At 42.9% G+C, this 24,635-nt stretch overlaps 1 protein-coding gene across 4 annotated transcripts in view; it reads left to right on the top strand.

Annotated features, from left to right (window-relative positions):
- TULP4 (TUB like protein 4) overlaps positions 1-24,635 on the top strand; it is a 232,007-nt gene that overhangs the window by 21,136 nt on the left and 186,236 nt on the right. The window lies entirely within an intron of this gene.

Below are 24,635 nucleotides of genomic sequence, written 5' to 3'. Positions count from 1 at the left end.
TAGTCGCAGGACCCGGCGGTCGTGCTGGGGAAGAATCGCTCTGGCTTCCTGGTCTCGCGGTTGCCGGTCACCGGCCCGTCTGGGAGCGCAGAGCTACAATGACAGATGCGTCTGGCCCTCAAAGGTCGCGCTTCCTGGTTGGCATGCCAGCATGTCACACAGAAGAGCAAAGCCACAGTGAGCCGAGGATCCAGCCTGGCTTTACCCAGAGGGAAGGCAGCCTTCGCTGCTTTTTATTTGGCCCGTCGTTAGACGGAGGGGCGCGTAGGCCCCGAGAGGCCGGAGGAGAGTTCAGTTCGGGCTCCGGCGCCGGCTCCTGCCGTAGCCCTCTGTGCGTGGGTCGTGGCCATCCGCTCGGGAGTCTTCCAGATCACTGGGGAATCTCGCTCCTCTGCCGATCACCTGTTGCTGTGGCGCTCCAGTGGCACCCCAGTGGCACCCCAGTGGCTTTCCGGCCCGCGGAGGCCATGCAGGCAGGCCCACCGGGGCCAACGCCCACTCCCCCCGCGGGCCCGGTGCCGACAGCCGTTGCCTTGGTCTCTGCAGCGGGGATGCCGTGTTTGCCTTGGCCTGGCGGGATGAAGGCTCTCTGGTACTTTGCTGTCAGTCCCGTCCCGTCTGCTCCGTGTCTGTCAGAAATTCCTCAGTAGCCTGTCAGTGTACCTGTCTCTGTTTTCTGCACATTGTTTTTGTGTAACTTATTCTTGTGTATTATTTTTTCCCATTGTACTGGATTCTCTTAATAGTCCTAATTTCATTCAATTCTTTTGGGTTTTCCAGATGAAAAAATATTTACAAATAAGGGTGATTTTGGTTCTTTCCATTTTTATGTGAGTTCTTCCTTTTTTTCCTGTCCTAATGCACTTGTTGGTGAACATCTCGGGCTCAATCCTCCCCTTAGCCAGACCGCGTTTAGCCCTGTCGGCTTTACTTCCTTTCTGCCCGTTGCCAGACTGCTTTCTGGGAAGCTGGGCTGGAGCTGGACTGTGTGCGTTATCCACTTCCTCCAGTGCTCAGTGACCTGGGCATTGGGAAGGCTCTGCCTGATCCGTGGTTCTTACATTTTTACATCAAATTTGGGTTTGGTCATTTGTTATTTCCTCTAGAAATTCTGGAGTCCATGAGAACGGTTAGAGTTGGCCTAGTTTCATACATTGTTTGGTTCTCATCAAATAATTATACGTAACTTTCCCTCCCTGTTCCAAAGCAACACGGGCGTAGAATGGAAATTACTGTTAATCCTAGCAACACAGTTTGGTGGAAAAAGTATGGGCTTGGAGTCAGATATCAAATCTTAGCTCTGTTACTAACAGCCTGGGGAATTTTGATAAGCTTAACTTAAACTCTTTGAGCCTTGGTTTAATCGTTTGTAAAATGGGGATTTTAGTATCTCACAGGGAGGCCGTGAAAGTGGAGAGAGATGTAAAGTGGGTCCTTAGTAGCGCAGAAGTCCTCAGTTTTTGCCCCATGCTTCTTCCTCTCCCCAGTGGTTCATCAACACAGTTGGGCCGTTCTGCAGCAATTGTCAAAGGTTTGGTAGACTTTAATTTTAATTACAGATAAGTTTACCTCCCCAATAATTCTTTGTCTTTTAATTTTTAAGTTGAATTAGGGTGATTTTTTTTACGTATTCTTTTAATAGTTTATGTTAGATTTTAAATGTTGTTTAATGGGCAGAATATAAATAAAATTATAACAAGAGTGTCTAATGTTTATTGAGCAGTTATAATATGTGGCAGGCAGCTGTTTAAGGTACTTTTCATATATTTATTTAATCCTGCCAACAATTCTGCTCCATAGGAAACTTGCATGAAAAGTCACCTGGCTCAGGAGTGTGACCCAGCCTGCACACCTAAGGGCCTGACTTTGGCCACGGCATGGTCATCGGGGCTTGAAGGGCTTGTCGTCTTTATTGTGGCTTCCTAAGCCCATTCTCTTGTTTATATGTGGAGAGACATAGGTAGAAAAAATAAATCTGGGCTTTTGGAAAAGCTAATAAATTATGAAGTTAGATAGCAAGTCTTAAATATAGAGCATTCGTATTTATTGAATACTTTAATTCTAATCTGTATCATTACAACTTTTTCCTTATCTTGGCAGTATAATTTCATTTATTCCCTCTTGAAACTGCCACCCAGATCTGAACCTTCTACTATATCTGTAGAACCCTGGTTTAACTTTGTCCTAGATTGTTATAAAATCTTCATTGTTGGGATGTTAAAAAACTTTTTTATTGTAAAATGTATATAACATGGAATTTACCATCTTGATCATCTTTTAAAAAATATTTTATTTATTTATTTGACAGAGATCACAAGTAGGCAGAGAGGCAGGCAGAGAGAGAGGGGGAAGCAGGCTCCCTGCTGAGCAGAGAGCCCGATGCGGGACTCCATCCCAGGACCCTGGGATCATGACCTGAGCCAAAGGCAGAGGCTTTAACCCACTGAGCCACCCAGGCACCCCCATCTTAATCATTTGTTTAAAGAATAGTTATTTTTTAATGCTTGAGTTCTTTATTATAATTGTTTTTTAAAGATTTATTTGAGAGAGAGCAGAGTGAGAGAGAACACAGGTAAGGGGAGGGACAGAAGGAGAGGGAGAAGCAAACCCCCCACTGAGCAGGGAGCCCAGTGTGGGGCTCAGTCCCTGGACTCTGATATCCTGACCTGAGCTGAAGGCAGAGGCTTAACTGACTGAGTCACCCAGGTGCCCCAGTATTTGTCTTTTTGTGACTGGCTTATTTCATTTAACACAATGCCCTCCAGGGTTTATCTGTATTGTTGCATGGGTCAGAGTTTCATTCCTTAAGGCTGAATAATATTCCTCTGTGTATGTGTGTGTGTTGTGTGCACGCGTGTATGCACACACATTGTGCTTGTTTGATAAGACATTTGGGTGCTTCCGTGTCATTATTAGATATTATTGTCAATATAGTTTTTGTCAATAAATTCTTCTTGTTTATGTCCCAAGTTTGAACTCTTGTTTTTTGCTTTGCTGTTGGATAGTCGTGTAGATCCTTCACTGCCTTTATGTTGCCAAGGACTAGTCATTCAGTCGGGATTCTCTTAGCTCTGCCTGAGAGCACCTTGTTGGCCACTGGTTAGAGAATTTATCTGGTGGTATTGAAGTTTATCTCTTTCCTCCATCTTCTCCCACTCGGCAGGGAGCTCCAAAGCACTAGTCCCCAGCCCTGTGCCTGGGACTGTGCGGGGCACTTGGTGGACAGCTCTTGCATGAGTGTTTCTTGGCTGCTTCCCTTATCTCGCAGTTCACTTCTGACTCCTGCAGCTAAAATGAACATACATCATCTTTGGATTTGGTGCTTGCCTTTTTTTTTTTAAAGTCTTCCCAAGCTTTAAAAATTTCTTCCTGAAATTCTGGATCCTTCACTGATGAAGTCTCATGAATTAGAGTTAATTTACCCCTGCCTTCATGGTGCTTACGTGTGGCAGCTTTTAGGGCTGCCTTCACTTTTGTACTTTTCTCTCAGAGTTTATATACCAGCTTCTTGTAAACACAGACTATAATTGGTTTATTTAAAGATTTTATTTATTATTTGAGAGAGAGAAGGGCAGAGCACAAGCAGGGAGGGGTGACAGAAGAAGAGGGAGAAGCAGACTCCCCGCTGAGCAAGGAGCCTGACATAGGGCTCCATCCCAAGACCCCGAGATCATGACCTGAGCCGAAGGCACCTGTTTAACCAACTGAGCCACCCGGGTGCCCCAGTGATTGGTTTGTTTAGTATAAGCAGTTTTTCAGTCTCTGCTCTGTCCTATTTTGTTCTGTTATCAATTGTTGGTTATCACGTGGTAATCAGGAAAACACTGGAATTTTAGTTAGGTGGGTAGCTATTTCGGTCCAGTTTCCTAAGGGTTGTGTGCCGAGTCCTTTAAGAGGAGGAAGGGCATTGAAATGTCTCAAATATGCTTTGTCTCTTGTAGTTCAGAGTTTGTGGGGTTTTTATTGTTTGTTTGGTTTTTTGCCCTTTAGAAATTTTGAAAGTGTTGCTTTGATTCAGGTGTAACTATCCTCCCAAAGTAAAATAAAATGTTCTGAAAACTTGGGTTTTAAAGTTTGAAAGCACTGAGAATGAATCTGCTGGGGAAACTTTGCGGAAGGTTACATGTGCAAATCTGTAGAATTTTGCTTGAGGGAAGACATGGGGTGTGGGGGGGCAGGTGATGGAGGGCCTTGGAAACCTTCATAGGGCACTCATGCAGGGAGACCTTTAAAAGTATTTGCAGATAAAATTTTAGAATCTTTAATTTCTAAATGAGAAATTTGGGAGTGGAATTTAGAAATTTAGGAGGGTGAGTGCTAAAGGATTTATTTACTACCCCTGACTATAGGCTGTCTGTGTGCTGCCCTCAGGAAAGTTATATCCTCTAGTAGGGAACAAAGCCTTATCGTCTATATTAAGGTGCTGAGTTTCATGCAGTCGAGTGGCAGATGTGTTTCAGGCATCTAGAAAAAGAATTTTTTGAGTTCGGAATTACCAGTGATCCCCCGCATTTTCACCATTCTATTCTTCTTATTATTTTCTATATAGATCCTCTTCTCTCATTGCCCCCAGAAGAGTGATCTTACTAATAGTGAAGGTCTTTGGTTTAGTATAAGATCATGGCTTTAATAGCTCCTGTTTGTTCAGTACATAATTATATGCTTTGTGATGAGCCTAGTAAGGGAGAGGATGGGGATGGAGAAGAGGGTCTGGTGGTGAGCCCTGGGGAGCCCCTGCAGCCCTGTCCAGTGGGGTGGAGGAGCCAGGAGAGGAGATTAACAAAGAACAGTTGGGAGGGAGGAGGAAGCCCAACGGAGAGTTCCTGCTGAGATCTTTCAAAGACCAATGTATTTAAAACCTTCCTCTACTCTGTGAGATACAGGTACTCTCATAATCTCCATTTCACAGATGCAGAAACTGAGACTTTGTGTGGTTGAACGGCATAGCTGTGCTCTGGCAGTGGTGTGGTAGGTGATAGAACCAGGGTTTGAAATCAGGCATTTAGACTCCAGAGGCTCTGTTCTTAACTGTGGCTGCTTATCAATTTTTTTAAAAATTTATTTTTATTTGACAGAGACATAGCACAAGTAGGCAGAGCAGGAGGCAGAGGGAGAAGCAGGCTCTCTGCTGAGCAGGAGCCTGATGTGGGGCTCAATCATGGGATTCCAGGATCATGACCTGAGCTGAAGGCAGTCGCTTAACCAACTGACTCACCCAGGCGCCCCTCACTGCTTCCCATCTTTACAGGTGTTACCACACTCAGTTACAATTTCAACCAGAAACAAATGTCACAGTTTTGTTTGTGTAACTTCCCCTGAGGCAGGTGTGTAGTCGTGGCACATTTTACACTTGATTTTAGCCAAAAGGTTCAGGAGTGATCAGTACATGTCTTAAATATTGAAAAATAGTTGTGGACTTTGATTAGTGGTTTTAGAGACATAGGGAGCCCCTGACCTGTGTTTGGGAATCTGGTCCAGCCTTGTCGTTTTACCTGTGGAGGAATGGATGCCCTTTTTGTTGAGGATCTTACCTAAGACCTCACTGGAACTGGACTTTGGTTTCTTGACTCAGAGGTCAGAGTTTCCCCCACTGCACATTGCTCTCGGAAATGCATGCTCTTTCACGGTGTTGTAAATGGAAGTTAAAAACACTCCCGTCAAGATTACGGATGACCTCCATGTGGCTACTTCCGGCGTGTACATCCAACTTGACCTTTCAGAAGTTAGGACTGTTAGGACCCCACTCCCTGTTGACTTTTCTTCTCTTCTGCAATGTTCTTTGTCAGTTTCCTCTGCTGCCTCTTCCACCTTGGCCTGACCTGGGGTATTGGGGTTCCATAGGGCTCACCACTAGACCATCTCTCCTCCACCTTAATCTTCTATCTCGTCGAGCTAACCATTTTCTGTAGTTAACTCATCTTTGTGTGGATGACTCTTAAGTTAATATCTCTAGTCCAGACTTTTCCTCTGAGGTTCAGATTCATATGTCCAGCTTTCTTGACCTTGGCACTTGGATGCCTCGTGGATACTGCAGACTTAACACACCAACTGCATCCCCTTCCATAGGCCCTCTGGACCTTTCCACAGTAGCCCCCTCCCCATTCTGTTCTTCACCTCAGTTGTTGCCACCACCTGGGAATCATTCATGATGGTAGCAGTAAGGGCTGACATTTACTGCGTGTTATGTGCCAGGCATTTCCTTAAAGGCATTATGTGAATTCACTCAGTCTCTTTAGTCCTAATACCAGCACCAGGTAATAGTAAAAGAGTAGATCACGCAGCTCCCACGAACCAGGCACCATTGCAAGTGTAAGTGCCACGTCACTGAAGTCTCACAGCCCGTCCGGGAGGTAGATCTGTGACACTCTCTGATTGGTGTCAGATACTGAAGCACGGAGGGACGAAGTTCCTGCCCACAGCACTCAGGGTCCCTCAGGCAGTAGGTGGTGTGGCTGGGAGTAGGGCCTCGGCAGAGACTGAGCGTGTGCCACGCCAGCCCTGCGTTTTAGTGTGAGTCTCCCCTGTGCACACACAAGGTGGCCACTCCTCTGTTTCCTCGCCTGGATCTGGCTCCGCAGAACAGGGTCTAGGTTGCTCTCTTCTCCCTCTGACCAGTGAGTAGCTTCAAGTCGGCCCCATCACTTCGCCTCTGGATCACGGCAGCCTCCTGCATCCTTCCACTTCGACTCCGGGCCCGGCCCGCGGTGCTGGTCCCCACGTGAGAGCCGGAACATTTCAGTCTGCTGCTCAGCACCAGGCAGAGGCTTCCTGCTGCTGTCAGAATTAGAGTGAGCTCCCTTCTGCAGTCGACGAGGCCCCTCCTAACCCTTATCCTGTCCCCTGGTTTTCTGCTCAGGGCCTCCCCACCCTCGGTCTTTTTTCACATCCTTGTGTGTGCCAGTCTTCCCTGCCTCTCCACCCCACGGTACCCTGGCTGCATCGCTTCTCTGGTCTGTGTTGCGGTCCCTTCTCAGAGGACCTTCCCTCCCCGCCCCGCGGAGGGCCCTGCTTTCTCCTTTGTGCGCCCTCACTGCCAAGGGCAAGAACCTTCTGTGTTTGTCTCTTCCCTTTGGCTGTTCATCCCTCATTAGAATGTAAGTTCCTGGGGGCACCTGGGTGGCTCGGTGGGTTGAAGCCTCTGCCTTCGGCTCAGGTCATGATCTCGGGGTCCTGGGATCGAGTCCTACGTTGGGCTCTCTGCTCAGCGGGGAGCCTGCTTCTCTTCCTCTCTCTCTGCCTGCCTTTCTGCCTACTTGTGATCTCTGTCTGTCAAATAAATAAATGAAATCTTAAAAAAAAAAAAAAAATGTAAGTTCCTGGATGGCTAGAGCTCAATAAATATTTGTTGAAAGAGTAAATATAGGTTAAATTTTAGGCTGCACTAGAAACCTAAATTTTTCCTTCTTTCAGAAAATGTGTTCTAAGTTCCAAAAGGGCTGAATCTTCTATAGACAGGAACACAACGCTTCGCTCTGTTGTAAGTGCTTGTCCAGTCCTGCCGCTTCTGGGGAACCGCTTCTGGTCTATAAGAGTCCCAGGACGTTTACACCTGCGTTTTCCATTACTTCACTTTCAGCCCTATCCATTTGCCTCACGCACCACAGAACTTGACCCTAGGGAGACCACTGCTGCCCGGCATGATCCTGCTGGCGCTTTTGTAGGCAGCGGAAGGAAGCCGGGCAGGGGTGCTCTCCCCGACGGTGAGAGGCTGAGCATCCGAGTGTTTGGCTCTGTCCCTACCAGGGAATAACCATCGGATTAGGTGACCTTTAAGGTCCCAGTGCAACTGCGATCAGCTCTGTTTCTTCTGGCATTGGTCTACAGATCGAAGGCCAAGTTGAGACATTTGGATGGCCACAGGCACAACTTGTTTTAGCTCTCGCTTGGTGCTCGCCCTGTTCCTCTGCAGCTCTGTGCCGCTGTCTCTAGAGCTCTTCTGGAACCACCTTAGCTATACAAGTACTTTAATGGCAAGTTTACTTTGCTCAGTACTAATTCTCTCAGGATGGGGTCCAAGAAAATGTGTCTTATGCACATCCCTGGGGTAAGCAAAAAGGAATTTAGGCTTAGTAAAAAGGCAGTAACTGTTAGCAAATTAATTAAGATCTTGTTTGTAGTTCTGTTGTGGAGGACAGTAAATTATCAGCTTATTTAAGACCCTGTGACTTCCAGAGAATTGTCATTCTGTGTCTGTGGAAGTACTTAGTGCGGATGAGCCCCTATTAGGAGGCGTAGGAGTGAGCCGTGCACACCTCCTTGCAGCGTTGGAGCGCGTTATCTCTTACTGACCGCAAGTAATGACTGTAATGAACCAGGGAGACCTTTCTTCTAAAGCAACAAAAACAATATGTTCTTAGTTGACAATGGAAGGGTAAACGTGACCTTGGTTACTGACTACTTCAGCTGTCTCTGGTCCAAACCTCATGGTGTAGACAGGTAATAGCCAGCTAGCACAATGGTCCCAGCCTGGTGGCAATCACGTCCCATGATACCCTTTCCCAGCGTTTGCTCTTCTTAAATTTGGACTGACTGGGAAGTGATGGGGGTAAAGCAGCGTTTTCTCCTCTGCAAACGTACAGAGGTGTTTGTGTTATGCCAATAGGCAAGGCCCAAGTTACCAGAATCTTCACTTGTTGGTTCGCCTGTCTTTCCCTGGTGCCGAATGTCACCTTTAACAGCCCCTCAGTTTGGGAGGTCAGGGAAATGAGAGTCCTCACAGACAGCGAAGAGTATGACTGGGGAAAGTACTGCTGGTGTGACAGCCCAGTACGTTGTGGGTTATAGTGACTCTCGTGGACGAACCTGCCTAGCAGCGATGGTGCTTAAGACATTACTTCTTTAAAAAAAAAAAAAAAAAAAAAAAGACATTACTTCTTTAGAATTACCTAGAGTTCTGAGGAATCCATTGACAAACAGACTTTAACCTGCTAGCGTGTGGGGTAGCTGGGGAAGTTTGTGCTGGGACCCCCAGAAGCAAGGATAGGCCTTGGCTGCTGTGGCAAGAGCAACAGCTAGCCTCCAGCTGTCCTCTGTGGGAGGGCTCAGTGTGGGCTGCGTAGGATCTGTTTCCAGTGTCACACTAAGCCTGCCCACTCTGACTTCCTGGTGCCTTTTATGTGGAAGCTGTCACTCTGCACCTGAATATCAGACCTTCTGCCAAGACACCTTAGGATGATTCGCAGGCCGTGCAGAGGACACTTCTGCAATGCGGAGAGCCTGAATGTGCTTGCTCCTTCCTGCAAGAGTCTCAGGTGTGGGGGCACCGGGAATATTCTTTTTTCTTTTCTTTTTCTGAAAGCAGTCGTCTTTGTGGGCTTTCTGGGCCATCTCAAGCTTGAATTCTGCTTTCTTCACTCACAGACTGTCCTGTTACCTCTGTCACCTGATTCCTGACTCTCTTCCCCACTTGATACTGGAGCCCGACTTCATGTTGGGCCTTTTGGGCAAGGGGTGGAGGCAGGTGTGGGCTCCCTTCCTTTAGTGCTAAATTTAACATCCCCAGCGGGAGTGACAGAGCTTTTAAGGGATCTTCAATCTGTTGGTTGTCAGTCAAGTGGGCTGCACTGTATTCACTTGAGATGCGGCGCTGGGGGAATGTTTTCACAGCTCCTTGGAGACCCAGAGGTGTCCTGTCTCGGCGTATGATACGGTGAGCGGTATTGACAGTCCTACAGCTCTGTGAGGCAGGAACCAAGGTCAGCACCGCACCTTTCCCTTTAGTTGTTTTGGTACAGTATATTTTGCAGTGTTTAGAGGGGAATTGAAGAATAAAATAGATTTTTTTGACTCTTTATTTTGAATATAAATGATCCAGTACTTTCCAAAAATGTTTTTGTTATTAGAACTCAAGATGGTCTTCTTGCTTGTGTTGATTTGAAGTGCTTAATTTGAAAGACCTATGCTTTGATCTTTCCTAGGAAAAAGTGAGATGTTACTTTGATAATACCTTTTGCCTGGCTTAATATGAGGAAATTTTTATGTTACGGGTTTAGAAGAACAGTTGCTCTGCCAGTGAGAGGTTTTTCTTCTTGATCATTTTACCTATTTTATTACTCTATTTTGTTTGTAATAGATGTCAATGAGTATTTGTTTGATCCTGATTTTTTTCCTCCTTTTAAACATCTAATTGAACAAATACTTCTGGAGGCCCCACTCTCTGCGAGGCACTGTGTTAGGAGATTCAGACATAAATCACAGTTTCTGTGTTATGGAGTTGTGTGAATGAGGTCATCCTTCCTTTACACGGGAGTCTGGAGGGTTGGTGTTCAGAGGACTGGACATGGTTTTTGATAATGTAGAACAATTAGTGATTGTGAAGAATTTAAATCTTGGATATGTTTTCTTTTTTTTTTTTCTTAAGTTATTTTTATTAACATATAATGTATTATTTGCCCCAGGGCTACAGGTCTGTGAATCATCAGGCTTACACATTTCATTTCACAGCACTCACCATCGCACTTACCCTCTGCGGTGTCCATAACCCCACCCCCTCTCCTTACCCTCCCACCCCCCAGCAACCTTTAGTTTGTTTGTGAGATTAAGAGTCTCTTATGGTTTGTCTCCTTCCTGATCCCGAGAGGGAGACAAAATATAAAGGAAAAATATATTTATTTATCTTGTTTGGATATGTTTTCTACCATCTAGTTGAAACCTTTAGAAGATGCCATTAAATTTAACATATAAACTGCCTTAAGATTTTTCCAATGATTTAGCTCAGGCCTGATAGAAAGATGTGATCTTTCCTTTCTCTGTTATATTATGACCTTAATGTCGGGGGAAGATTATAATATACAGCTTGATAGTAATGTATCTATATTATATACTATACACTCTCTGTGTGCATGAGGAGTCCTCAACATGTGGCGTATTTAAACTGTGCAAAAAAGTAGTTTCAAATGACTTCACCGGTGTTTAACTTCGGATAATTACAACAAAAAAGAGAAGAAAATGGCTTGTCTCCCTCTCCCAGCCCAGTCATTTGATACTGGTTTAACTGGGACAGCATCCTTGGCCTGTCTCCTTCCCCTGCCCTCCCTTTTGTTCTTACTGAGACATACAGCAGACCTGGTGCTTCTCTTCCTAGAGCTTTCAGGCACAGTCGGTACTTGGCTTGGCTTGGAATTTAGCATGTGAGCTTCTTGACCTCTGCCTAGAAGGTCATTCTCTAGATCATATGGCTGTTATTTCAGAATGCTGTTGTCAGGTGGTGCCTCTTTAGGACCAAGCCAAAGTGTGGCATTAACTAGGATGGGCAGGAGATGCATCGTGGTGGAGGGAAGACTCATTTTCTCAGTAACTGAGGAGACAAAATTGACAATTCAGTAAGTAGGGGAATGGCATATTTTTCTTTATATATTCTTTTTTCTTTTTCTTATTTATCAGCTTGAATGTTGTTGAAAGGTAAGCCTCGGTGTTAATTTTAATTAGAACTGGAGTATGACATTCGTCTTGTGGCAAGACTAATATGAATACATTTAATGAAAGGAAACCTGAGATATTATAAAATGATTGAATGAATATGCTTTTTATGCCATTGTATTTTGGGGGGAGGATTTTTTTTTTTTGGAAGATCTATTTATTTTATGGGGGAGAGAAAGAGTATGCAAACGTGGGGGGGAGGGAGAGAGAGAATCCCAAGTAGACTCCCCACTGGGCACCAAGCCTGATGCAACCTGGGGCTCAATCTCACGACCTGAGATCATGACCTGAGCTGAAACCAAGAGGTAGATGTTCAACTGACTGAGCCACCCTGGTGCTGGGTGTTTTTATTTTTGATATTTTTAACACTGGTTATTTATTACCTTATCCTCCCTTGTTTTTGTTTTGTTTTTTTAAAGATTTTATTTATTTATTTATCAGAGGGAGAGGAGCGAGAGCGAGCACAGGCAGACAGAATGGCAGGCAGAGGCAGAGGGAGAAGCAGGCTCCCTGCCAAGCAAGGAGCCCGATGTGGGCCTCGATTCCAGAAGGCCGGGATCATGACCCGAGCCAAAGGCAGCCGCCCAACCAACTGAGCCACCCAGGCGTCCCTCCTCCCTTGTTTTTTAAAGTCATCTTTTCTTTGTTTTCTTCATCAGGAGTACCGTTTTCTTGACATTTTGGAATAAGTGGCAGCCTAACTGTAGATTTTATTTTTATTACGAGGACTGAGTTCTTAAAGAAATTCTTCACTGAAATTAAAAACCACTTCGCACCAAAGGAGAAAACCATGGTTAAAAGAACCCACTGCACAGTTTGATTTCACACTTAAATGGTGGCCCTCGGTGCCTCTGTAGCTGTGAAAACTGTTGGCTCAGTCCCTGGGAACAGAGCTCAAAGCCCTGCTCTCCTTAGGAGGGTGGCTAAAGTCAGGTGATTAATAGAAGATGTGATTTTGTATTTGAAGCCTTGAGCCATCTTCAGGTTGGCAGGAGACAGTCTTACATTCTAATGGTATTTAAAGGTGCATTCTTATCGTGCAGTACACATTTTAGTTGTTCAAATTGGGAGAAACACTGTCATTTGTCACCTAAATTAGAAGGTCAAGGCTGTGTTTTATTCATAGTTTCTGCACTACTTAGCACAGAAGCTGGGATGTAGGGCGGTCAAGTGTTCAGTGAATGAATAGATGGACAGATGGAAGGGTAGATGAGTTTACTTAGTTTTAATTTAAAAATATTTTATTTAAAAATAAACAGCAACAGATATCTTATGTAAAATCTGAGAAAAAGCCACTTTGAGTCCCTCCAGCTCCCAGTTCGTTGGGCACATACCTGGGAGGGAAGTGGACCATCACATGGGGCCAGGTGGAGCTGCCGCAGCTTGGGAATGTTCTGGGAAGGATATTCAGAAAGGCAGAAGGAGAAAGAAATAGTATCTCCTTTGTTTCCATTCATTTTACTAGTATCTGAGAGAGTTGATTCAGATTTTGGGCTCCCAGACTGAAGTCCCTGCCTTAACTTCCTGATTTATAGAACCAGCTTAAACCCTGAAGTCTTTCTTTCCCCGTCCTGATTTTTATTCTTTCATCAGTCCAAAGAGATGACGGGGACAGGTGGCAACATTTCATGGGTAAACAGGGAGGCAGGGAGTTGGAGTACATACCTTAGAGCCATTAATCTTGTTCATTAACTAGGTTGATTGAGAGTCTTCCTTTTTAGGAACGATGGGAAGGGCGTGTTCTGTGTCTGTTCGATCTATAGTCCATTTTGTACCATATTATCCTAGCCCTCAAACAGTTGCTTTTTCAGAATTACCATTGGTGTCGAACCTTTATTCATACCTGCTGTGGGAAATAATTACAAATCCCGTCGTGCTTTTGTGTGGGGTTGTTTAGACATCATCCTTTTCATCCTCCGGTGGCTCTTCTGTGCTGCTTTAACGGTGGCTTACTTTTCCTTCAGCTTTCAGTACTAAAGAAAAGCTGTCTTTCCTGTTTCTTCATTTCTGATAATAACGTTTTGTTTTTTTTTTTAAGATTTTATTTATTTGACAGAGATCACAAGTAGGCAAAGAGGCAGGCAGAGAGAGAGGGAGGCAGGCTCCCCGCCAAGCAGAGAGCCTGATGTGGGGCTCGATCCCAGGACCCTGAGATTATGACATGAGCCGAAGGTAGAGGCTTAACCCACTGAGCCACCCAGGCACCCTGTTAATAAGATTTTTGTCAGCCATCCTGAGTCTCCTTTTGCTTTGATGGCAGGCATACCAAAGGCCAAGTTTTTTGTGCATAGCATTAACAGTTTTACTGTCTCCATTTTCTTAACTGTTTCTCCTTTTAAAATTCTGTTTTATAAGATGACAATCTTATTTTGTATGTGCTTTTTATAAAGTGCTTTTTTTTTTTTTCTGGAGTCATGTTTTTTATAGATTCATTAAAACAAACTACATATTCATTAGTCATTAAATACTCATTTTGAGTTTATGCTTGTTGGTACTACAAGGTTTTTCCCTGCTAATTCTGGTCAGTTTTTCTTTTCTTTTCTTTTTTTTTTTTTTAACGTAGGCTCCCACAGGGCTTGAGCTCACAACCCCTAGATCAAGATACGAGCCGAGATCAAGAGTCAGGTGCTCAACCAACTGAGCCACCCAGCCACCCCAGTTTTTCTTTCTTATTTCTTCTTGGCCTTGTTCAGTATCTCCAAATGTATGTGTTCACGTACTATTATATTTAAGATCTTAAGATTGTGGTGAAAGAACTTGAAGGAAATAGAGCTGATCTCTTTCTTCCGAAAGCTAAGCTTTTGATAAATGATTATGAATCCCTCTGAGAACTTGGGTGATATAAATCATTGCCTGAACACAAAACTCATGTTCATTATCTCCAGCTATGATTATAGCCCTTAATTGAAATGTGGTTTAAGGGAAGATTTGGATCATTATCCTGTTCCCTGCTACTCAGTGTCTGCTCTTTTAGTTGAAGTAACACTGTTTCCTGGGGAAGAGTGTTACTCTACTGATCAGGTGGAAGCACAGTGGAGATTTAAATTCCTTGTACATTTTCTTATGTTTTATTTGCATCCCTACTCAACAGTACAAATGTACTGAATTTTCCCTTCCACTTTTCTTTCTTGTTGGTGTTATTGTAACCATACCTGTGGGCTGCAGGCAGCTGGAACCTGCAGGGACGCAGACATCTTTCTTGATGAACCCATTTCATAGCAACCATTTCTGTTTTGAAATCTTATAACTGTTTCATATGCAGAATGTTGTATTACTTGCACATCTATGGAGATATGCGTCTGTAAGTGCGAAGATGTAGCAGTGTGACTATGGGTCCTTATTCACCTTCCTTGAACTTTATTTTGCCAACTGGTAACTCTTTAGTTACTGTTACAATAAAAGGAAATACTAATTAAAAATCTTGAAGCATTATGCCTTTAATGAGGCCAAGCCTTTGGTGATGATCCACTTCTTCTCCAATGTGAATAACCAAATTTCTGTGTGAAGCAGCTCCGTGATGCTGTATGGGACATGATCTGGCCTGTGCTCGGAGTCTCCTGGTAGCATCGCACAACTAGTAACTTGTTTCCGATAATGGAACATCTACTTCATCTCATTTTATGTACATTGTTTCCACTGCTTTATCTCCTACTTTTCTCCTGTTCTCTGCCACACCTCCTACCTGAATTTGATCTAACTCTGGATCTGTGTGCTTGTCTTTTTTTTTTTTTTTTTTTGGTAAGTTCTGCATACAGAGATAGTACTGTATTCCTGAATTATCCTCTTTAATTGGTGGACGGTGCAGTAAATATAAGCACTGTGTTGTTTGCTGTCCAATCATCCTTCAGAACTTCTTTCCTAAGTTGAGGGTAGTCTCCTCTCATTCGGACGTCAGCTGCCTTTTGTCTTCTGCCCCTGCCGCTCTTGTCTTGCCACGCCAGGGCTGGCCTCCTTTCTAGCCAATCCTAGCCTCGCTCTCCTGTTGACTTCTTGTGTTTCCCTCACCTACGCTAGGCGTCTCCTACTTTGATTGCTTACCTGGTCTCAGCTCTTGCTCACGTTGGGGACGATTCCTAAACCTAGACGTGAAGGTGAAAGATCGTAGAATACGGCCTCCGCTCCTGGAAATGCGGCTGACTGCGTATTGTGGAAAGAAGGAAAGCTTCTTGCTGTAAACCCTTCCGGTAGAAATACTGGAGAAGATAAACACCCTTTTATAATCTTTATTACAAGAAAGCAAGAAACTCGCAAGTGGGGAAAAAGAGAATGAGGAGTGAGCATTCTGCTCTGCTGATAGTGGGCTCCTGGTGTCCAGGGATATGGAGTTTAATGAGAAACTCTCTGAAGGGTGAGGCTGGGCTGAGGGTCTGGAGAGAACACCCATTAGCAAAGGGAGGAGGCTTTTTTATTCTATTCTATTTTATTTATTTATTTTTTAAAGATTTTATTTATTTATTTGTCAGAGAGAGAGAGAGAGAGCAAGAGCGAGCACAGGCAGAGTGGCAGGCAGAGTCAGAGGCAGAAGCAGGCTCTCTGCAGAGCAAGGAGCCCGATGTGGGACTCGATCCCAGGACGCTGGGATCATGACCCGAGCCGAAGGCAGCTGCTTAACCAACTGAGCCACCCAGGCGTCCCGGCAGGAGGCTTTTTTAAAAAGAAAAAACAACAACAACAAAAAACCCAAACTTTTTTTTTTTTTTTTTAATTTGTTGGGTTTTTAAATTTATGTTATCTATCTATGTTACCTATGTGGTCTAGAAAACCCCAGGCTGAGAAACTCATCTGAGTACTTCTGGGTTGGAAGCATCTGAGGGCTTGGCAGAAGTAAACACAGATTCGCTCTGGAAGAACGATGCTCTCAACCCACTGATGAAGAGCTCTGGAGTACGAGCAAACGAAACATTACTAACCATAGAAGGAAATGAGCCTCCACGAATGAGGGTCACCTTAAAGTTGATCGTCGTTTGCCATTTGTTCCATCCATTAATTCTTCAAGTTTTTATGCATCATTCGTTATATACTGGGTACTGTTCTCACCAAAGTTTTTCCCCTGGGGAATGGGAGTTGGGTCTTGACCTGAGGATTCACTACATTTGGCTCAGGGCCCTGCCCTCTTGAGGGCTCTGAGTCACTGCCAGAAAACTCTGGTGTTTGGCTGGTCCCAGGTTGAAAACTATTGATTTATGTTAATACCTTTATTTTACAAATGAAAAGACCGAGACCACAGTGGTCTGGTAATCTGCCCAAAAGGAACCTCAGTTCCTTTGTCTGTAGAATGGGGGTAGTATCTACCCCAAAATGGAGCTATGACCGGGAGAGTATAACTAGCATATCATCTACCACAAGTAGGCCTAGTCTTCCTTCTCCATCCCTCAGATAGTCTCAAATAGCACAGAGACTCAGTCCTCCTGATATTCAGCCCAGATGCTTTCCTTTTGCTGCTTGACTCCACGAGATCTTTATTTGTCCAAGCCCATACAGAGTCCCACATTTTCACTATTAATTGTTCTATGATCATTTCATGTTTATTAATTTTGCTGCCATGGGTAGGTTGTGAACTACAACTTTAAAAACTTTAAACTTTAAACTTTGAACCTTAAAAAGTCCAGGGACCAGATTTTGTGTTATATATATATATATATTGTGTATTTATATGTATATAATTTAGTCTTGGTTTGGTTACTTGGTAGGTGTTTTATGGTACTCATTTATTGTGACTTGATTAAGCACGTAATGCCATTGTTATGAGGAAATAAAAATACTTCTGTCCAGAGAAGTCACTGTGGTCCTTATGTGAGAGTTTTGGCAAAACAAAAAAATGCTTTTGCTGGCCACCTATGAAGTAGACATCTGTATTCTGCTCTCTCTGTCCCTGATTGCGGAGATCATGCCCACATGGTATTCTGCTGTAGTTTTCATTACGATGCAGGACTGCCCATTCATTCGGCGCCAGGGATGGTCATCAGTGCTGCTCATTGGGCTGGGGCTCTTTCTGGGTGCTAATGATGAGGGAGCAGGAGGCTGGCTGAGGACACAGCAAAAGCTGGCGCCTTGCACCCCCTCTTCTCCCGCTCCCCTCCATATGTGTAGCATTCCTCAGGCACCCCTGACTGCCATAAAATGATAAATAGTTAACTTGCAGGGATCGTAATCCTGTAGAACAGGAATCTCCCTTGCTCTACAAGATGTCCTAGAGACCTGAACAGGGAGGTTACCTTATCAATAGCACAGATTTCCAGAGGCAAATAACTCTTGGTTCCTGAAGCCCTAATGTCCCCCTCCCACCATAAACTGGAGGAGACTGGGGTAGAAAGGAATGTAAATGATAGCCGGATCATAATGCCCCACCAAGAATCCCCCATTATCTTGATGTTAGTGCCTGACCTAAAGACGACATTGATCAAGCCATAAGAGCAAAGACTTCCCCCCGGCACCTTGTAGGCCCTCCCTAACATGTGAGAACTCTGTTGAAACCTCCCATTCCTTCACCACCTCCCCCAACCGTGGGGTATATAACATGCCCACCCTCACAACCCGGGGCAGCAGCTCTTCCTGCCCACGGGTCCTGTCCCCGTGCTTTAATAAACCACCATTTTGCACCAATGACGTCTTAAGAATTCTTTCTTTAGTCGTCGGCTCCGAACCTCCTCACCCCACCGAACCTGACTTAGGTTCTGGGACTTCATCACTAACACTTACAGATACCCCACAACTGCTTCTGTAGCCCCAAGCACATGTTTGCAACTGCAGATGTGTCCATTTATATGGGCATAGGGTCATCACTTAGCTCTGGTCCCTTGCCTCCTTGCTGTCCGCCCCGCCCTCTGCCCCAGTGCCAGGCCTCGAAGAACGGTCGGGCCTGCTTTCTGTGTCTGCGCTATCCATCTGTTGGCTGAGGGTCAGGCACTCCTGCTTACCATTGGAAGCAGGGAGGAATCACTTGGACGTGATCCCTCCCGTAGAACCCATCTGAGGCTGGGCCAGAGCCAGGACTCTGTTCTCTGTGCAGTGGCTGGCTGCGTTTCAGCCATCCATTTGAGCCCTTTCTATATGAAAAACATGAAAGTGCCAGGGGATTATTTTTGCAAGCTAAAAAGATGGCAGCAGATGTGAAAACAGATTTACTCATCATGATGTAAATTGGTGCTTTGTTTTTATTTTTGTTTAACAATAAATAGGTATTCATGAAAATATTTGGCTGTAAAAATTAAGAAAAATAACAAATTGCGATTATCTATTATAATCCAATTCAATTTCTTTGGAAAGAACTTCAAGTTGTAAGTTAAAGATTTTACTGAAGTTTATGTTAGTATTGCAATATGCTGAAAAAATTTTGAGAATCCATGAGACATATTAATATTCAGGTCTGTTATAATCATTTGTACCTGTTTTGTGTAGATACAGTAGTTTCCAGGAACTAGAATGTGGTAGGGGAACTAATGTACAGTTGTATGGCCACATCCTTTATTTTTCTCTGGCATTTATTTTTATGTTTCTTCTTTTTTACAAAGGGAGTTGTTTGTATTTTGTGTTTGCTCTGTGACCGGGAGTGTGGTTTCTTCACTACACCTGAACTTGTTTGCTCTGGATAACGCGCTCGGCCATAACTGGCTTGACTGGCCTGCGTTGCCTTGCAGCTGGGGGAAAGGTCCTGTGTGGCTGGTGTTCCCGGTCAACGTCATTGTGGTGGTATGGCCTGAACACTGCCCAAGGGTCACTGGCAGGAGCTGGGGACATTTTTATCTACACTGAAGTTTGTATTATGATAGTATTTATGAGGGCGCCTGGGTGGCACAGTCAGAGGAGCATCCGACTCTTGATTTTGTCTCGGGTCATGATCTCAGGGTCCCGAGATGGAGCTTAGAGCTGGGCTCCCCACTCAGCAGGGGTTCTGCTTGAGATTCTTTCCCTCTGCCCTCCCCCCTACCCCCATGCACCCGCACACCCTCTCACTAACAATAATAATGGTTGGTATTTCAAGACCAGTTTTACTTGTTATATAATTATATTTGACGTATTTACGTCATCCAAGACTATAGTGTTGAGATGATTGGAACTTAGCCTTTTAAGATCCCCCAGATTTTTAGCTTTTTTAATGGAAACATTTCTAAAATAAGTAATTCCCTTTTTAATCAGAGGATAATGAATATAATAGAACCTGTGATTTATCATTTAGGGCTTTCAGTTGATTATTTTGTGAGGACACAGACTGTTGTTCTTGGAAGGGTTTGCATGTTGGGCTCTTCCTACATTTAACCGTCATTCCCTTAGCAATACTGAGTTCTTGTGTTGGTCTGGAGATTGGAGAGAAGACGTATTTCCCTCTCTCAGAAGACTGACCAGGACAAAAGTCTTAGGAAGGCAGGCTGGGGGTATATATGTTTGGGATCCAGACAGATCTGGATTCAAATTACAGGGTGAATGAAATGTATTAAACTCTGTGAAGCATTTGCGTCACCGGAGTAGTGCGTGCATGAGTCTGTTTATCTCTGCATGTGGCAGTGGGAAAGATTTCGCAAAGTTTACTGGCCTATGAAAAAATATAATTTATAATAACATCCTTGAGAAAACATTTTTATTGCTTTATAGGATCATTTGTTCCTAGGGGAAAACCTTTTTTTAACACCACATATAAATAAAAGCACTTTTATTCAATTGAATGCACATTTGTTGATTACTTACTGTATACAGTAAAAGATGTCTTGACCAACAGGCATCCAGAAGTCCTTACCCTTAAGTAATGCCCAGGCCAGTGGGGAATACAGGGGCCCAGATTCCTGCAGTGTGGTGGAGAACTAAATGAACAACTCAAGAAAGATAAAAAAGTATACTGTGAAGATTAAAGAGGAGAAGTCCATGCCCTGTAGGGAGATGCTGGCAAGGATGTGTGGAGTGGATATTTTTGAAGATACATCTGGAAAGATGGCTAAAATTGGGGGATTTGGAATGAGCTTTGCAATCAACAGGGTAAGTTCAGGGCTTGGTGAATAAGCAGAAAGTATACTTTGAAAGGAGCATAATTTTTAGAGGTCAGGATGGAAGATAGGCTGAAAAGATAGGTGTGGGTCTCTTCTGTGAAGAGCCCTGAATGACAGACTGAGGAGGGTGTCCTTAGGTAGAAATGAGATCCAGTGCTATGATGAATGCTGTTCCTGTGATGAACCCAGTTTGATCACAGTTTTGTTTATATGCCATTTGATTTACTAACGCTTAGTTTAGGTCTTACTCATGAGTGATATTGTCTTTAATTGTCCATTCTTGCACTCCCCATATCTGATTTGGTATCAAGGTACAGTAGCCTCCTATGATTAGTTGTGGGTGTTACAACTTCTGTTCTCTGGAGGGATTTCTGTAGTACTGTTGTGGTCTGTTCTTTGAGTGGTGGTGGAACTTACCTATAGAATATCTGGAACTGGTGTTTTCTTTATGGGCTGATTTTAAACTACTGAGTTCCTGTTGTAATGGTATGGAGTGGTTTAGACTTCATCTCTCCTTCTTGAGGTAGTTTTGTTAAATTATGTTGCCTAGGAATTTGTCTGTTTCATGTGTTATCAGATTTTTTTAGCATTAAATTGTTCATGAAAGGGGCGCCTGGGTGGCTCAGTGGGTTAAGCCGCTGCCTTCGGCTCAGGTCATGATCTCAGGGTCCTGGGATCGAGTCCCGCATCGGGCTCTCTGCTCAGCAGGGAGCCTGCTCCCCCCCCCCCTCTCTGCCTGCTTCTATGCCTACTTGTGATCTCTCTGTCAAATAAATAAATAAAATCTTTAAAAAAAAAAATTGTTCATGATATTCTTTGATCTCCTTAATCTTCACTGTAGCTACAATTATACCCCTTTTCTTTTGACAGCATTGCTGATTTGTGCTGCTTCTCCTTTATCTTGTCGGAGGTTTGTGTCTCTGATTACTTTTTTTGAAGAGTCAACATTTGGCTTGGGTTAGCCTCTCTAATGTTACCTTTTCTATTTTATGAGTTTCTGTTTTTATCATCTCTTTCACTTACCGTCTTGGTTTATGCTGTAGTTTTTAATTGAACATTTAGCTCCTCAATTTGCAACAGTTCTTTTTTTTTTTTTAAATGTTATAAGCATTTAAAGAAATACATTTTCCACAAAGTATGCTTTTTCTGTAGCAGACATGTTTTGGCATATATTAATTAATATTCAGTATTTTAAACCTTCCATTATGATTTTCCTGTGTCATAATATTTAGAAATGTGTTTCTTTAAAAAAATTTTTTTTAAGATTTTATTTATTTATTAGAGAGAGAGCGCACAGCAAGGGGAGCAGCAGGCAGAGGAAGAGGGAGAAGCAGGCTTTCCCCTGAGCGGGGAGCCCAACATGGGGATCGATCCCAGGACCCTGGGATCATGACCCAAGCTGAAGGCAGACGCTTAACTGACTAAGCCACCCAGGCACCCCTAGAAATGTCTTTCTTAAGTTTAAGAATTTCCAACATATGGTTTTATAATTTATATTTTTATAATCGCCTTTAACTTAATTGTTTTGGGGGGCACTTAATAGTTTTAAGTCACATAAGAAGTCTCTGTGACACTTATTCTTAGAAATATGTTGCGACTGACTTTATGTGGTAAGTTCTTGTTAATGTTGATGTGCTTGAAAAGAATGTGCATCCTCTCAATTGGATGCAGGGTTCTATATGTGTTCATTTTGACCAAGTTTGTTTGTTTAAAGATTTTATTTATTTTTTTAGAGAGAGAGTGTGCATGAGCCGGGGTGGGGAGGGGGGGGCGTGGTTCAGAGGGAGAGGAAGAGAGAGGCAGACTCCCAACTGAGTGCAGAGTGCAGTGGATGTGGGGCTTGATCTCAGGACTCCTGAGATCATGACCTGAGCCAAAAGCTAGAGTCTGATGCCCAGCCACGACTGAGCCAAGCAGATGCCCCTTGACCAAGTTTGTTAATTATGATGTTCGCATCTTCTAAATGTTTACTTTTTTTTTTTTTTTAGCTTGTAATTGAGGGAGCAGATGATAATGTGGATTTTTTTTTTGATAAATACAGTACAGTGCTATAAATGTATTTTCTTTTCCTTAATAACATTTTCCTTACTCTAGCTTATTTTATTATAAGAATATAGTATATAATAAGTATAACAAAATATGTGTTAATTGTTTATGTTATCAGTAAATCTTCCAATTAATGGTAGGCTATTAATAGTTAAGTTTTTGGGGAGTCAAAAGTTTTATGTGGATTTTTGACTGCATTGGGGGGTTTACTGTAATTTTTTCTTGTGTAATCTGATACTTTAACTGTCAAAAATAGATTTTTAAATCATTGACCTGTTGTGATTGCTGATATATTTGCATTTCTACCATCTCTTTTATTTTATTTCACCTTTTCTTTTTTCTTTTATTGGGGGACTGATTTGAGGTATAGTGTCTTGCCTTGACCTCTTCCTACCTTTGTTTCTCGTCTTTTAGTGATTGCTCTTGAAATTTCACCATGCTTACCTGAACTAATCAAGTATAAAGTTTTATCAGCATTTTACAGTACTTCAGCTCTGGTCATCCTTCCGATAAAACATTTTTTTTTTCCTTCCCTAAATTTTTTCTTTCCTCCCCCCAAAAGACAGACACAGCTTGTGGTTTAAACCATGGGCTGGAATCTGGCAGTCTGGTTTGAATCCCAGCTCTGCTTCTAGCGGATGAGTAATGGTGGGCAAGGTGCTTCCTTTCCCATACCTCCATTTCCTCATCTGTAAGTGCAGACAGTAAAAGGACCTTGTCATAAGGCTAAGGCTTTTAAATGAGAAATGCAGTGCCTAAAAGCATTTAGAACTATACCTAGCAGTTAACAAGTACTGTAAAAGTGTTTGATGTCATTGCTGTTCTTTTTTTGAAAAGACATAATTTATTTTACTTGTATTTTTGTTTTTTTTTTCATTGTTTCTTCTGTCTTAGACCTTCCTTCTGAGTCATTTTCCACTTAATTTGATCAGTATCCTTTAGAAGTTGTTTTTTGATGTCAGTTAGTTTTAAAATTTAGGTTTTGTTCTTTTTAAAATGCCATATTTAACATTAATTCTTAAAAGATGGTTTTTCTGGATGTATAATTCTGTGTTGGATGTCTGGAATCTAATTCTGTATTTTTCTTCCAGTACTTTAAATATATTAGTTCATTGATATCTGACACCATGGTAGCTGTGAGACTCCTGCCATCAGTCTGATCGTTGTTCCTTTGGAAGTACCTGTCTTGTTTTTGGCTGCTGTTCAACTCCCTTCTCTGTTTTACTAAAATGTGCCCAGGTGTGGGTTTCTTTTTTTACTTATCCTGCTTGGAATATATTATGCTTCTTATATCTGTGGATCTTATATCAGTTCTGGCAAAATCTGTCAATATGTCTTCAGATCTTTTCCATTTTCTCTTATCTTTTTGGAATTCCAGTTAAACTGGTCCTCCTCAATCTATCCTCCATTTCTCTTAATTTCTCCTTTATATCTCCAGGTCTCTCTGTGCTACAAAAGATTTCACAGAGTTCTTGAGCTATTAGATCCAGTTCATTAACTCCTTTTTTTTGGCTGATGTTGTGCTCATATTACTGTATGCAGTTTTAATGATTAGGTCTTCCTTTTCTGAACGTTTTATTCGATCTCTCTGGTTATTTTAGATCATGTCTCATTGCTTCCTTTTTCATTCCTTTAAACATTTCAGCTACTTTATTTCTTCCTTCCCAATCTGTACACTGTTTATTTCCTTGTCTTACTACATTAGCAAGGACTTCCTGTACAATGTTGAAAAGCTGCAGTGAGAGGGGACAGCCTTGTGTTGTTCTCCACCTTATTGGGAAAGCTTTGAGTTTCTCACCATTAAGTAGCTGAATGTTTTTTGTAGATAGCCTTTATCAATGTGAGGAAGTTCCCCTCTGTTCCTAGTTTACTGAGAGTTTTTGTTGTGAATGGGTGTTGGATTTTCTCAAATGCTTTTTTCGTGTGTGTGCTTATTGATTGATATGACTGTGTGGTTTTTCTTTAGCCTGTTGATGTGATTGATTACATTAGTTGGTTTTTGAATGCTGAACGAACTTTGTGTACTTAGAATAAATCCCCCATAGTTGTGGTATTTAATTCTCTTTATACATTGTTTGATTCAGTTTGCTAGTACATTGTTGAAGATTATTGTATCAGTGTCCTTGAGAGATATTGGTCTGTAGTTTTCTTTTTTTTGTATTGTTTTTGCCTGCTTTTTGTATTAGGTTAATT

The sequence above is a fragment of the Mustela lutreola genome, chromosome 6 (assembly GCF_030435805.1).
Source record: "Mustela lutreola isolate mMusLut2 chromosome 6, mMusLut2.pri, whole genome shotgun sequence".
NCBI lineage: Eukaryota > Metazoa > Chordata > Mammalia > Carnivora > Mustelidae > Mustela > Mustela lutreola.
Note: the sequence above shows the minus strand (reverse complement) of the source record. Positions and strands in the feature narration are given on the sequence as shown.